This window comes from Crassostrea angulata, chromosome 1 (genome assembly GCF_025612915.1).
Source record: "Crassostrea angulata isolate pt1a10 chromosome 1, ASM2561291v2, whole genome shotgun sequence".
In the NCBI taxonomy this organism is placed as follows: domain Eukaryota; kingdom Metazoa; phylum Mollusca; class Bivalvia; order Ostreida; family Ostreidae; genus Magallana; species Magallana angulata.
Genome location: NC_069111.1, coordinates 33,845,913 through 33,859,780, shown reverse-complemented (window position 1 = coordinate 33,859,780; position 13,868 = coordinate 33,845,913). Strand labels below are relative to the sequence as shown.

Genomic DNA, 13,868 nt, shown 5'->3' with positions numbered 1-13,868 from the left:
CTTGAATACAGAATTATTAGATAAACACATTTGCTTCTATAACATTTCACAAAATATTTCTCAGTAAAAGGCTACAGATTAAAGACTTTAGAGCCCTTTGGTCCCCTTTTATTAGGGGCCAGCCCCTTTTTCTTGATATGGAATGAAAGGTCATTAAATTCTAAACAAATTTTGTTCATCACATGTTTAGTAATTCGTTACCGTTTTGGAGATAGATGAGAAAGAAGGTTTTAGGGGCCGGTCCTTATCTCCTTTTAGGGGCCGTTCAACGAAATTTTGACGGTTGCAATTTGTTGAGAACATCATTTTGAACAACTTTTCTTTTATACTGCATTACAAAATATTTTTCCTTTCTGAGATAAGGGTCATCAAATTTTTTGACTTTTGCCCCCTAAAAACCCTAAATTACGTAACACATGATAAAATCATTCCATTGCTTGAATACAGAATTATAAGATGAACACATTTGCTTCTATAATATTTCACAAAATATCTCTCAGTAAAGGGCTACAGATTAAAGACTTTAGAGTCCTTTGGTCCCCTAATTTGAGGGGCCAGCCCCTTTTTCTTGATATCAAATAAAAGGTCATTTAATTCTACACAAATCTTGTTCAACACGTGTTTAGAAATTCGTTACCGTTTTAGACATATATGAGAAAGAAGGTTTTAGGGGCCGGTCCCTTATCTTCTTTTAGGGGCCGTTCAACGAAATTTTGACGGTTGCAATTTGTTCAGAACATCATTTTGAACAACTTTTCTTTCATACTGCATTACAAAATATTTTTCCTTTCTGAGATAAGGGTGATCAAATTTTTTGACTTTTGGCCCCTAAAAACCCTTGATTACGTAACACATGATAAAATCATTCCATTGCTTGAATACAGAACTATAAGATAAACACATTTGCTTCTAAAATATTTCACAAAATATCTCTCAGTAAAGGGCTACAGATTAAAGACTTTAGAGCCCTTTGGTCCCCTAATTTGAGGGGCCAGCCCCTTTTTCTTGGTATCAAATAAAAGGTCATTTAATTCTACACAAATCTTGTTCAACAAGTGTTTAGAAATTCGTTACCGTTTTGGAGATATATGAGAAAGAAGGTTTTAGGGGCCGGTCCCTTTTCTCCTTTTAGGGGCCGTTTAACGAAATTTTGACGGTTGCATTTTGTAAGGAACATAATTTTGAACAACTTTTCTTCTGTACTGCATTACAAAATATTTTTCCTTTGTGAGATATAGGTGATCAAAATTTTCGACTTTTGGCCCCTAAAAACCCTTAATTACGTAACACATCATAAAATCATTACATTGCTTGAATACATAACTGTGAGATCAACATATTTGCTTCTATAATCTATTACAAAATATCCCTCGGTGAAGAGCTATGGGTAAAAGACTTTAGAGCCTTCTAGGTCCCTAATTTTAGGGGCCAGCCCCTTTTTCCTGATATCAGCTGAAAGGTCTTGTAAATATAAGCCTTTTTTACATTACATGTTTTAATAAAATATTTTCCAGAAAATAGATAAAGAGAGAAAAGCACAAAAATTTACGACGCTTTTTTAATGTCAATTTTCGAGCCCTAGCGAGCTTTGGCGCCAGAAGTGCTAAACTTACAACACAACAACCATGCAAAACTTCAATCTTTCCTTTACCAACCGTAGAAATTTGAGCTCAATATCTCTTATACTTTAGGAAAACGACAGAAGACAAAATACCCATATAAAAATTAGAAAAATCTCAATATCTCAAAAACGGATGTGACGTCATCAACACAAAAAAAATTTAATCAGGTTCAGACTAATATCTATCATATCTGAAACTTTCATTGAGATCGGCCGAGCCGTGTCTGAGAAATCGCGTGCACAAAAATAGGAAGAAAAAAAATAATAATAACTAGACACGATCTCGTTGCGAGCAACGAGGAGGTCTTCCGTGCAATTTTTTGAAGGTTATATGACCTTGACTTTGATATTTGACCCTTTATCTTCTTATCGGGGCAACAACAAAAAAAATTGATGGTTGGATTTTGTTAGGAACATCATTCTCAGCATTTTATTCTATATTGATTTTCAAAATGATGCTTTTTAAAATATTTGTTCTGTTTGAGGTATGTTATCAACGTTTTGTACTTCTGGCCCCTTAAAACCCATTAAAACCCCCTTAATACGGAACACATGATAAAATAATTATAATATATTGTTAAATAAATGTGAGATGAAAATTATTGCTTCCTAAACATATAACAAAATATTTTTCAGTAAAGTGCTATGGAAGAAAGACTTTAGAGCCCTTTTGGTCCCTAAATTGAAGGGCCAGCCCCTTTTTCTTGGCATCATACGAAATTTCTTTTGATATTAAACATATTTTGTTCAACAAGTGTTTAGAAATTCTTTGCCGTTTTTGAGCTATCTGGGATAGGACGTTTTAGGGGCCGACCCCTTATCTCCTTATTTGGGCCAGATATGATTCTTTTTTGATTGAATATTGTTTAAAACATCACTCCAAGCATCTTTTATTCTATATTGCTTTTCAAAATATTTGTCCTTTTTGAGATATATTCGATCGAAGTTTTTGACTTTTGACGCCTTGAAACCCCTAATTACGTAAGTACTAACGCATGATAAAATTTTTATAATGTACAGTTTTATTAGTGAAAGATGAACATTTTTGCTTCTTAAACATATTACAAAACATTTCTCAGTAAAGTGCTATGGAAGAAAGACTTTAGAGCCCTTTAAGCCCCTAAATTGAAGAGCCAGCCCCTTTTTCTTGGCATCATACGAAAGTTCTTTTGATATTAAACATATTTTGTTCAACAAGTGTTTAGAAATTCTTTGCCGTTTTAGAGCTATCTGGGATAGGACGTTTTAGGGGCTGACCCCTAATCTCCTTATTGGGGCCAGATAACGAAACTTTTTTGATTGAATATTGTTTAAAACATCATTCTAAGCATCTTTTATTCTATATTGCTTTTCAAAATATTTCTCCTTTTTGAGATATATTCGATCGAAGTTTTGGACTTCTGGCCCCTTAAAACCTCTAATTACGTAACGCATAATAAAAATTTTATAATATATAGTTTTATTAGTAAAAGATGAACATTTTTGCCTCTTAAACATATTACAAAATATTTCTCAGTAAAGTGCTATGGAAGAAAGACTTTAGAGCCCTTCTGGCCCCTAATTTGAGGAACCAGCCCCTTTTTCTTGTTATCAAACGAAAGATCTTGTAAATATAAATTTTATTTGCTCGATATGTTATGGTAAAATATTTTCAGGAAAGGAGATACGAACAAAAACCATTAAAAATTACGTTGTTTTTTCAAACTCCATTTTCGGGTCCAGGCGAGCTTCGACGACTTTGAAGCCAGACAACCATAAATGCCTTTAAACACATCTACAATCTTTTGTCTACAATCCCTGAAAATTTAAATTCAATATCTTTTTTCGTTTAGGAGGAGATAGCAGGACAAAATGACCCTCTAAAAATCACTAAAACGTCAATATCTCCCGAACGGAAATGACGTCATTAAAATAAAAAATTATATATAAGCTTTTTATCAATATCTACAAGATCTGAAATTTTCACGAAAATCGGTCAAGTCGTTTTCAAGAAATCGCTTGTACAAAAAAGCGTAAGAAAAAAAAAAAATAATAAAAGGGAAAAAGAAACAAAGCAATAACAATAAGGTCTTCCGTTGGAAACGGAAGACCTTAATAAGAATAGGGAAAAAGAAACAAAGCAATAACAATAAGGTCTTCCGTTGGAAACGGAAGACCTTAATAATAAGAAAAGTGAAAAAGAAACATTACAATAATAGAAGGGTCTTCCGCTGAAGACGGAAGACCCTAACTAGATTCGATCTCGTTGCGAGCAACGAGTGGGTCTTCCGTTCGATTTTTGAATAGATTAGATTAAACTTATCAATTTAAAGATAAAATCGTTGATCTAAGCGAAAAAAAAAAAAAAATTGTGCGGCACTCGAGGCTTGAACCCGGGTCGACTCGGCCATGTCCACGACTACTCGGACTCCGCTTCAGAACTTTGACGCTTAATTTCTCGAGAATGCCTTGATCGATTTTAAAACTATTTGACAGACAATAAGAATGGGGTCCGAGGTTTATATTCACGAATTTTCATTAGAATTGAGTGAAGGACTCGGGAGTTAGATTTTTTTTGTACAGTACATGTCAAACACGACGATTGAAACTCAAATGCCAAAAAGTTCATAACTCTGTTAATAATGAACGAATTGGTCTTGTAATTAGTACAGTAATCTAAAATGGTACTAAGTTGATATTAAAGGTCCAAGATCAAAGATCAAGTGAAATCGGGTCAGAAAAACTAAATGATTTTATGAATGAGGGGGTGGGGGGGGGGTCGGTCAGTGACTTCTATATTAAACGGAGAATATTAAATTCTAAATATCACATATTACACAATTTTTAAACAAAATACATATAATGTATAAGCGTTGTTTTAAAGATGTAACTTTTGATTTTTTTCAACATGTTAACTTTATTTCAGTATGAATACATAGCTATGGATCTCAATACTCAAATACGGGAAAAAGCGATATTATTGTAACTTCTTTTACTAAATCAAAACAGAAAAGAACAGAATCCATCATTTTAAAGATAAAAAAAATCAGATCTAAGCACAGAAAGAGGGGGAAAGAAATTCGGCACTCGGGGCTCGAACCCGGGTCGCCTAGGCAATGTCCACGACTCTATCGACTGAGCTACTCGGACTCTCGCTTCAGGACTTTGATGCCTAATATCTCGAGAACGCGTTGATCGATTTTAAAACAAATTACATATTCTGAATCAGTAAAAGGGTCACTATCATCTAATTTGAAAAAATATATCAAAACAAAAAGTTGAAAATTTTCATTTTTTAAATATGCTTCCGGTGACGACCGGAAGTGACGGCCAACATTCTCTTGACCGCGGTGCACGGGGATATTGCTAGATCTATCATCTCTGAAAATTTCAGTTCTCTATCTTTACTCGTTTTTGAGAAACATCGCCAACAAAATTGACTTTTAAAAATCGTAAAACGACGATAACTTCCGACCGGAAGTGAATTTTTCAAAATTGTTCCTGTGGTATAAAATTCATATGACTAGGCATCAGCCCTGAACATTTGAAGGAAATCTAACGAGTCATCTCCGAGAAATCGCCTGCACAAAATTTGTAAGACAAAAAAAGAATAATAATAATAATAATAACTAGATTCGATCTCGTCGCGAGCAACGAGTGGGTCTTCCGTCCGATTTTTGAATAGATTAGATTAAACTTATCAATTTAAAGAAAAAATCGTAGATTTAACCGAAATAAAGAGAAAAAAAATTTGCGGCACTCTGGGCTTGAACCCGGGTCGCCTGGGCCATGTCCACGACTCTATCGACTGAGCTACTCGGACTCTCGCTTCAGGACTTTGACGCTTAATTTCTCGAGAACGCCTTGATCGATTTTAAAACAAATTGCATATTCTGAATCAGTAAAAGGGTCACTATCATCTTATTTGAAAAAATATATCAAAACAAAAAGTTGAAAATTTTCATTTTTTAAATTTGCTTCCGGTGACGACCGGAAGTGACGGCCAACATTCTCTTGACCGAGGTTCACGAGGATATTGCTAGATCTATCATCTCTGAAAATTTCAGTTCTCTATCTTTGATCGTTTCTGAGAATCATCGCCGACAAAATTGACTTTTAAAAATCGTAAAACAGCGATAACTTCCGACCGGAAGTGAATTTTTAAAAATCGTTCCGGCGGTATAAAATTCAAATGACTAGGCATCAGCCCTGAAAATTTGATGGAAATCGAACGAGTCATCTCTGAAAAATCGCCTGCACAAAATTTGTAAGACAAAAAAAGAATAATAATAATAACTAGATTCGATCTCGTTGCGAGCAACGAGTGGGTCTTCCGTCCGATTTTTTAATAGATTAGATTTAACTTATCAATTCAAAGATAATATCGTAGATCTAAGCGAAAAAAAAGAGAAAAACATTTTGCGGCCCGCGGGACTTGAACCCGGGTCGCCCGGGCCATGTCCACGACTCTATCGACTGTGCTAATCGGACTATCGTTTCAGGACTTTGACGCTTAATTTCTCGAGAACAACTTGATCGATTTTGAAACAAATTACATATTCTGAATCAGTAAAAGGGTCACTATCATCTTATTGGAAAAAATATATAAAAATAAAAAGTTGAAAATTTTCATTTTTTAATTTTGCTTCCGGTGACGAGCGGAAGTGACGGCCAACATTCTCGTGACCGAGGTACACGAGGATATTGCTAGATCTATCATCTCTGAAAATTTTAGTTCTCTATCTTTACTCGTTTTTGAGAAACATCGCCGACAAAATTGACTTTTAAAAATCGTAAAACGACGATAACTTCCGACCGGAAGTGAATTTTCAAAATCTGTTTCAGCGGTATAAATTTCAGATAACGAGGCTTCAGTCCTGAAAATTTGAGAGAAATCGATCGTTCCATCTCTGAGAAATCGCCTGCACAAAATTTGTAAGACAAAAAAAGAATAATAATAATAATAATAATAATAACTAGAGCAAAGCTCGTTGCAAAGCAACGAGTGGGTCTTCCGTTAATTTCGGAAGTAAAGCTGGAAGTTCCTGTAAGAAGCAGAGCTCTTGAACCAATAACAAGAGTAACTAAGATAAAAAGATGAAAAATTCGAATTATTCCTGGTACGACTTAACAAAATCCGAATGATTTTAAGTACGACTTAACAAAAACCTTCCTGATTTTAAGAACGACTTAACAAAAAAATCCGAATGTGTTCAAGTACGACTTAACAATTATTTTTGGTACGACTTAACTTTACTTTGAACATTACGCTATTTTTTAAACCAAGGACGCGGAAACAAAATTTCCGGAGAAATCAATTTTTAAACCCCGATATCTCTTTAATGCATTGTCCGATTTTAAAACGGATTTCAGTGTTAGATTCAACTTGATAAGCTCTATAAATCACATATTCATTTTTGATTTGATCAGAAAATTCATTTTTTCGAAAAATTTGTTTCACTTCCGGTTTAGATTGGAAGTGACGGATTTTTATTTCCAGCCTTATTGCACATGTAAATTGCCAAATTCATAACCACAGAATATTTCAAGACTCTATCTTAAAGCGTTTTTGAGAAATGTCGCGGACAAAATGACTTTTTTTAAAGTTTAAAAATGACGTAACGTCAAAACGGAAGTCACGTTGTTATGGAAACTTTAACATCTTTGAGGCATTATAATTGCACATAATCCTTGAAAGTTTCCTTTAAATAAGTTGAAAACTTTTTGAGTTATGAAGCTGAAAAGGAGTCAGAAAAAAAAGAAAAAGAAAAAAAATAATAATAAAAAGAAACCGAAGAATAACAAGAGGGTCTTCCGTTGGAAACGGAAGACCCTAATAATAATAATAAGAAAAGTGAAAAAGAAACCGAAGAATAATAGAAGGGTCTTCCGCTGAAGACGGAAGACCCTAATAAGAAAAGTGAAAAAGAAACAATAGAATAATAGAAGGGTCTTCCGCTGAAGACGGAAGACCCTAATAATAATAATAATAATAAGAAAAGTGAAAAAGAAACCGAAGAATAATAGAAGGGTCTTCCGCTGAAGACGGAAGACCCTAACTAGATTCGATCTCGTTGCAAGCAACGAGTGGGTCTTCCGTTCGATTTTTGAATAGATTAGATCAAACTTATCAATTCAAAGATAAAACCGTAGATCTAAGCGAAAAATAGTTAAAAAAAAAATTTGCGGCACTCGGGGCTTGAACCCGGGTCGGCTGGGCCGTGTCCACGACTATATCAACTGAGCTACTCGGACTCTCGCTTCAGGACTTTGACGCTTAATTTCTCGAGAACGCCTTGATCGATTTTAAAACAAATTACATATTCTGAATCAGGAAAAGGGTCACTATCATCTAATTGGAAAAAATATATAAAAACAAAAAGTTGAAAATTTTCATTTTTTAAATTTGCTTCCGGTGACGAGCGGAAGTGACGGCCAACATTCTCTTGACCGAGGTTCACGAGGATATTGCTAGATCTAACATCTCTGAAAATTTCAGTTCTCTATCTTTACTCGTTTTTGAGAAACATCGCCGACAAAATTGGCTTTTAAAAATCGTAAAACGACGATAACTTCCGACCGGAAGTGAATTTTTAAAATTTGTTCCGGCGGTATAAAATTCATATGACTAGGCATCAGCCCTGAAAATTTGAAGAAAATCGAACCAGTCATCTCCGAGAAATCGCCTGCACAAAATTTGTAAGACAAAAAAAGAATAATAATAATAATAATAATAAGAAAAGTGAAAAAGAAACATTACAATAATAGAAGGGTCTTCCGCTGAAGACGGAAGACCCTAATAATAAGACTAGATTCGATCTCGTTGCGAGCAACGAGTGGGTCTTCCGTACGATTTTTGAATAGATTAGATCATACTTATCAATTCAAAGATAAAACCGTAGATCTAAGCGAAAAAAATTTAAAAAAAAATTTGCGGCACTCGAGGCTTGAACCCGGGTCGTCTTGGCCATGTCCACGACTCTATCGACTGAGCTACTCGGACTCTCGCTTCAGAACTTTAACGCTTAATTTCTCAAGAATGCCTTGATCGATTTTAAAATAAATTACATATTCTAAATCAGTAAGAAGGTCACTATCAGGTGTAAAAATTTCAAAAACAAATATTCAAAAATAAAAAAGTCGAAAAATTCAATTTTTCAAATTTCCTTCCGGTGACGACCGGAAGTGACGGCTGACATTCTCTTGACCGAGGTGCACCAGAAAAACGATAGATCTATCATCTCTGAAAGTTTCAGCCCTATATCTTTACTCGTTTTTGAGAAACCTTAAAGACAAAATTGACTTAAAAAAATCGTAAAATGGCGATAACTTCCGACCGGAAGTAAATTTTGAAAAAATGTCACGGGGGTACAAACTTCAGATGGCGAGGCATCATCAGTGAAAATTTGAATGAAATTGACTCAGCCCTTTCCGAGAAATCGCCTGCACAAAATGTGTAAGGAAAAAAAGAATAATAATAATAATAGAATTGAAAAAGAAACCGAAGAATAATAAAAGGGTCTTCCGCTGAAGACGGAAGACCCTAAAAAGTGAAAAAGAAACATTACAATAATAGAAGGGTCTTCCGCTGAAGACGGAAGACCCTAACTAGATTCGATCTCGTTGCGAGCAACGAGTGGGTCTTCCGTCCGATTTTTGAATAGATTAGATTAAACTTATTAATTTAAAGATAAAATCGTAGATCTAACCGAAAAAAAAGAGAAAAAAAATTTGCGGCACTCGGGGCTTGAACCCGGGTCGCCTGGGCCATGTCCACGACTCTATCGACTGAGCTACTCGGACTCTCGCTTCAGGACTTTGACGCTTAATTTCTCGAGAACGCCTTGATCGATTTTAAAACAAATTGCATAGTCTGAATCAGTAAAAGGGTCACTATCATCTAATTTGAAAAAATATATCAAAACAAAAAGTTAAAAATTTTCATTTTTTAAATTTGCTTCCGGTGACGACCGGAAGTGACGGCCAACATTCTCTTGACCGAGGTTCACGAGGATATTGCTAGATATATCATCTCTGAAAATTTCAGTTCTCTACCTTTACTCGTTTTTGAGAAACATCGCCGACAAAATTGACTTTTAAAAATCGTAAAACGACGATAACTTCCGACCGGAAGTGCATTTTTCAAAATTGTTCCGGCGGTATAAAATTCATATGACTAGGCATCAGCCCTGAAAATTTGAAGGAAATCTAACGAGTCATCTCCGAGAAATCGCCTGCACAAAATTTGTAAGACAAAAAAAGAATAATAATAATAAGACTAGATTCGATCTCGTTGCGAGCAACGAGTGGGTCTTCCGTACGATTTTTGAATAGATTAGATCATACTTATCAATTCAAAGATAAAACCGTAGATCTAAGCGAAAAAAATTTAAAAAAAAATTTGCGGCACTCGAGGCTTGAACCCGGGTCGTCTTGGCCATGTCCACGACTCTATCGACTGAGCTACTCGGACTCTCGCTTCAGAACTTTAACGCTTAATTTCTCAAGAATGCCTTGATCGATTTTAAAATAAATTACATATTCTAAATCAGTAAGAAGGTCACTATCAGGTGTAAAAATTTCAAAAACAAATATTCAAAAATAAAAAAGTCGAAAAATTCAATTTTTCAAATTTCCTTCCGGTGACGACCGGAAGTGACGGCTGACATTCTCTTGACCGAGGTGCACCAGAAAAACGATAGATCTATCATCTCTGAAAGTTTCAGCCCTATATCTTTACTCGTTTTTGAGAAACCTTAGAGACAAAATTGACTTTAAAAAATCGTAAAATGGCGATAACTTCCGACCGGAAGTAAATTTTGAAAAAATGTCACGGGGGTACAAACTTCAGATGGCGAGGCATCATCAGTGAAAATTTGAATGAAATTGACTCAGCCATTTCCGAGAAATCGCCTGCACAAAATGTGTAAGGAAAAAAAGAATAATAATAACTAGAGCAAAGCTCGTTGCAAAGCAACGAGTGGGTTTTCCGCTAATGTCGAAAGCAACGCTAGAAGTACGTCTAAGAAGCAGAGTTCTTAATCTAGTAACAAAGAAACCTAAGTACAAAAAGATAAAAAAAAAACGAATGATTTTTGGTACAACTTAACATAATCCGAATGGTTTTAAGCACGACTTAACCAAAAACCCTTAACCATTTCAAGAACGACTTAACAAAAAAACAATGTGTTTAAGTACGACTTAACAAATTTGACTTCATTTTAGGTACAAGTTAACTTTACCTTGAACTAACATCTTTTTTCTTAACCCAGAATGCAAAATTAAAATTTACGTAAAAAATCAATTTTGTTTAAAACATAATTCTGAGCAACTTTTCCTCTTCACTGCTTTTCAAAGGGTTGACCTTTCGTACTGTGTGCTCGTTGCGTCATTAATTGTCAGAAACTTATCGATGTAAAGTTTACTTTACTGTACCTCTGTGAATATTTTCTATGTAAAATTACTATGAACCAGACAACATTGAAATGGTGAACATTTCAAAGGGCCCCGCTTATGTTATTTCAGAGAATTTTGCTTTGACCTTGACCTTTAACTTGAAATTTTTCCAGCTGGCATAGAACTTTTAATTCAATTTCATTCCCCCTAACATACATGCATTTTTGTTCAATCTGACCAAGATTAAGCATATTTGGAAAATAATCTACTGTCTAAAACTAATTTTAAAAAGATCTGCTATGACCTTCACATTGACAGACTTGGTTCAAGGTCACTGTACGCCATTAACCAATAAACTCTGTAAAGGTAAAATATTAGCCAAATAGGGGCTAAAAGGAGAGTATATCTATGCTCTTAAAATATGGATTTTTGTGTGTTCTGATATGACCTTGACTCTTCATCTACAAATATCATTCGAGGTCATTGCATATATTTTGATCAAAGGCATCATGTGGGTGAAGTATGAGGCTGAATGGAGCAAAGGGAGAGAAGATATACTCCGGACAAGGATTTTTAAAAATATAATTCTGCTATGACCTTCACAGTTTCTTTTCACTGAAAATAGGTTCAAGGTCACTACACACCCTTTACTCAAAAGCTCTGCTTATGTGAAGTCTGAGCCAAATAGGGGTTAGTAGAAAGTATATATGCTCTCAAAAAAGGATTTTTGCATGATCCGATATGATCTTCACCCGTTACCAAGAAATTTCATGCAAGGTCACTGCACATCGTTTAACCATCGAGACACTCTGCGAGTATTAGCCAGATTGGACCAAAGGGAAAAAAGATATGCCCCAGACAAGGATTTTATATATATAATTCTGCTATGACCTTAACCTTATACCTAAAAACATGGTTCAAGGTCACTGCGCATCCTTCAACCAAAGGAACCCTGTGGATGAGGTATGAGCCAGATTGGGCCAAGGGGAGAGAAGCTATGCTCCAGTCAAGCAATCTCGGATGGACAGACGGACAAATTGATCACTAGAAGGCGCCCGCATAAACATGCCTTTTTATCTAATTTAAAATAGTATCCATGCTATCTGCCCTTGGTGAATAGTCATCAAAACCATTCATCAGCAGAATTTGATTTCCCTCCTTTTTAAGGTGGTATGGGACATCTGTCGATATTAATGTGGATTAAAGTACTATATAATTGAAACATTTTCACCGGTTTAGAATTTTCAAATTTTACAATATTTAACCAAAAAATAGCTTTTAAAAATATTTGAAAAGGTAAAAATTGTAAAAACCCCAGCGGGATTCGAACTCATGACTTACAGGTTCCTAATAACACTCTAACCCACTGTGCTAAGGAGTTAGGTGACCATTTTTGAAAAGGAACTACATGTACTTATATAATTACACTTTATTTTATTGTTTATTTCGATAAACAATACGTCACAACATGGAAGTGTCCCATATCACCTTAAACTCGGAACACCTCTGACCTAATAAGATCGCATCATTAAATACAAAATTTGATTTAACTCTAATTTGTTTATCATCAAGAAATTGTGCATCGCTGACAAATAAAGTTTTCTTCTGTATAATGTAATACCAATTAACTGACTATTCGGACAATAGCAAGTTTATTGTCCCACTCCACAGCAACTATTTCCCTTGGCTTTGCCTCATTAAATAGTTGCTGTCTTTGGGGACAATAAACTTGCTATTGTCCTCATACCCAGTAAATACTAAATAGGCATATAATATCCCATCCACCTACATTTCATGTTATATAACCTCCCGTTTGTAACCTTCAATTTCACTGTAAAGTCAACATATCTGTCATAGCCGCAAGTTTCACAATTTATTTCTGCTTCTCATGTACTTAAAATCAGGGGCCTTAATATTGCTTACCAATTCCAACAAGAGACATCCCTCTAACTATTGATAATCATTAAAATTCATTTCATGAATCTACGCAACAATGATAAACCTTCAAGTACAGTCACTCTCAATTTTACAAAAATATTGACGGTACTTTATCCGAAACTGTTCCTTGTACCTTTAACTTAGTACACTAACATTTTTATGAAAAGACTAAGAAAGCTAATGCAATTCTGAGAAAAAGAATACCACATATTGCCAATTCCATTGAGGTTTAATAAAAATATGGCCATTTAAGTGAACCCACCATTTCCAATTTCCTTTAGTAAACACAGATTTACAGGGTTCTCCATAGTAAAACATCTTTACCTGACCTTTTAGAGGTCAACTTTTGTTCAACCACCTTTAAAAAGAAACCTTATTCAATACAACATACCCCTACATGATATAATCATAATAAAAGCTTCACATCACTTAGAAATACCCTTACATGTATACCCCCCACCCCCCAATCTTTTGATTTTCATAAAAAGTCATGGTTTGAAATGTTTTACCTAATTTTATGAAACGTGTGGCAATTTCCTTGAGTAATTTCTCACACATATGAAAACAATCATCAATGATTCTAAAATTTGATCTTTATTTGTTTATTGTATGATTTGTACCATTTTAATTAACAAATAGACAGCTGTCCTGCTTGTGATTTCTTGTTTTCATGAAAAAAGTAAGCTAACAATCATATTTAGTGAATATCTAATCTATTCTGATTTCTAGTCTCCTTCTAACCATGCTAAAACAGTAAGTTTCAACCTACAAGTTAGACATCTGCCTTAAATTAAAATAAAATTCAAACACACCCAGGTAGCTGGAGACAGATCGAGTTGATTTCAATAAAAAAATTTCAAATTTGACATGTTTTTCTACTTTTTTTTATGCATATATACCTTAGAAAGGTAGAAATAGGTTGTTTCTTGTTCAT

At 34.7% G+C, this 13,868-nt stretch overlaps 1 pseudogene; it reads left to right on the top strand.

Annotated features, from left to right (window-relative positions):
* LOC128190673 (transient receptor potential cation channel subfamily M member-like 2) overlaps window positions 1-13,868 on the top strand; it is a 267,840-nt pseudogene that overhangs the window by 62,314 nt on the left and 191,658 nt on the right.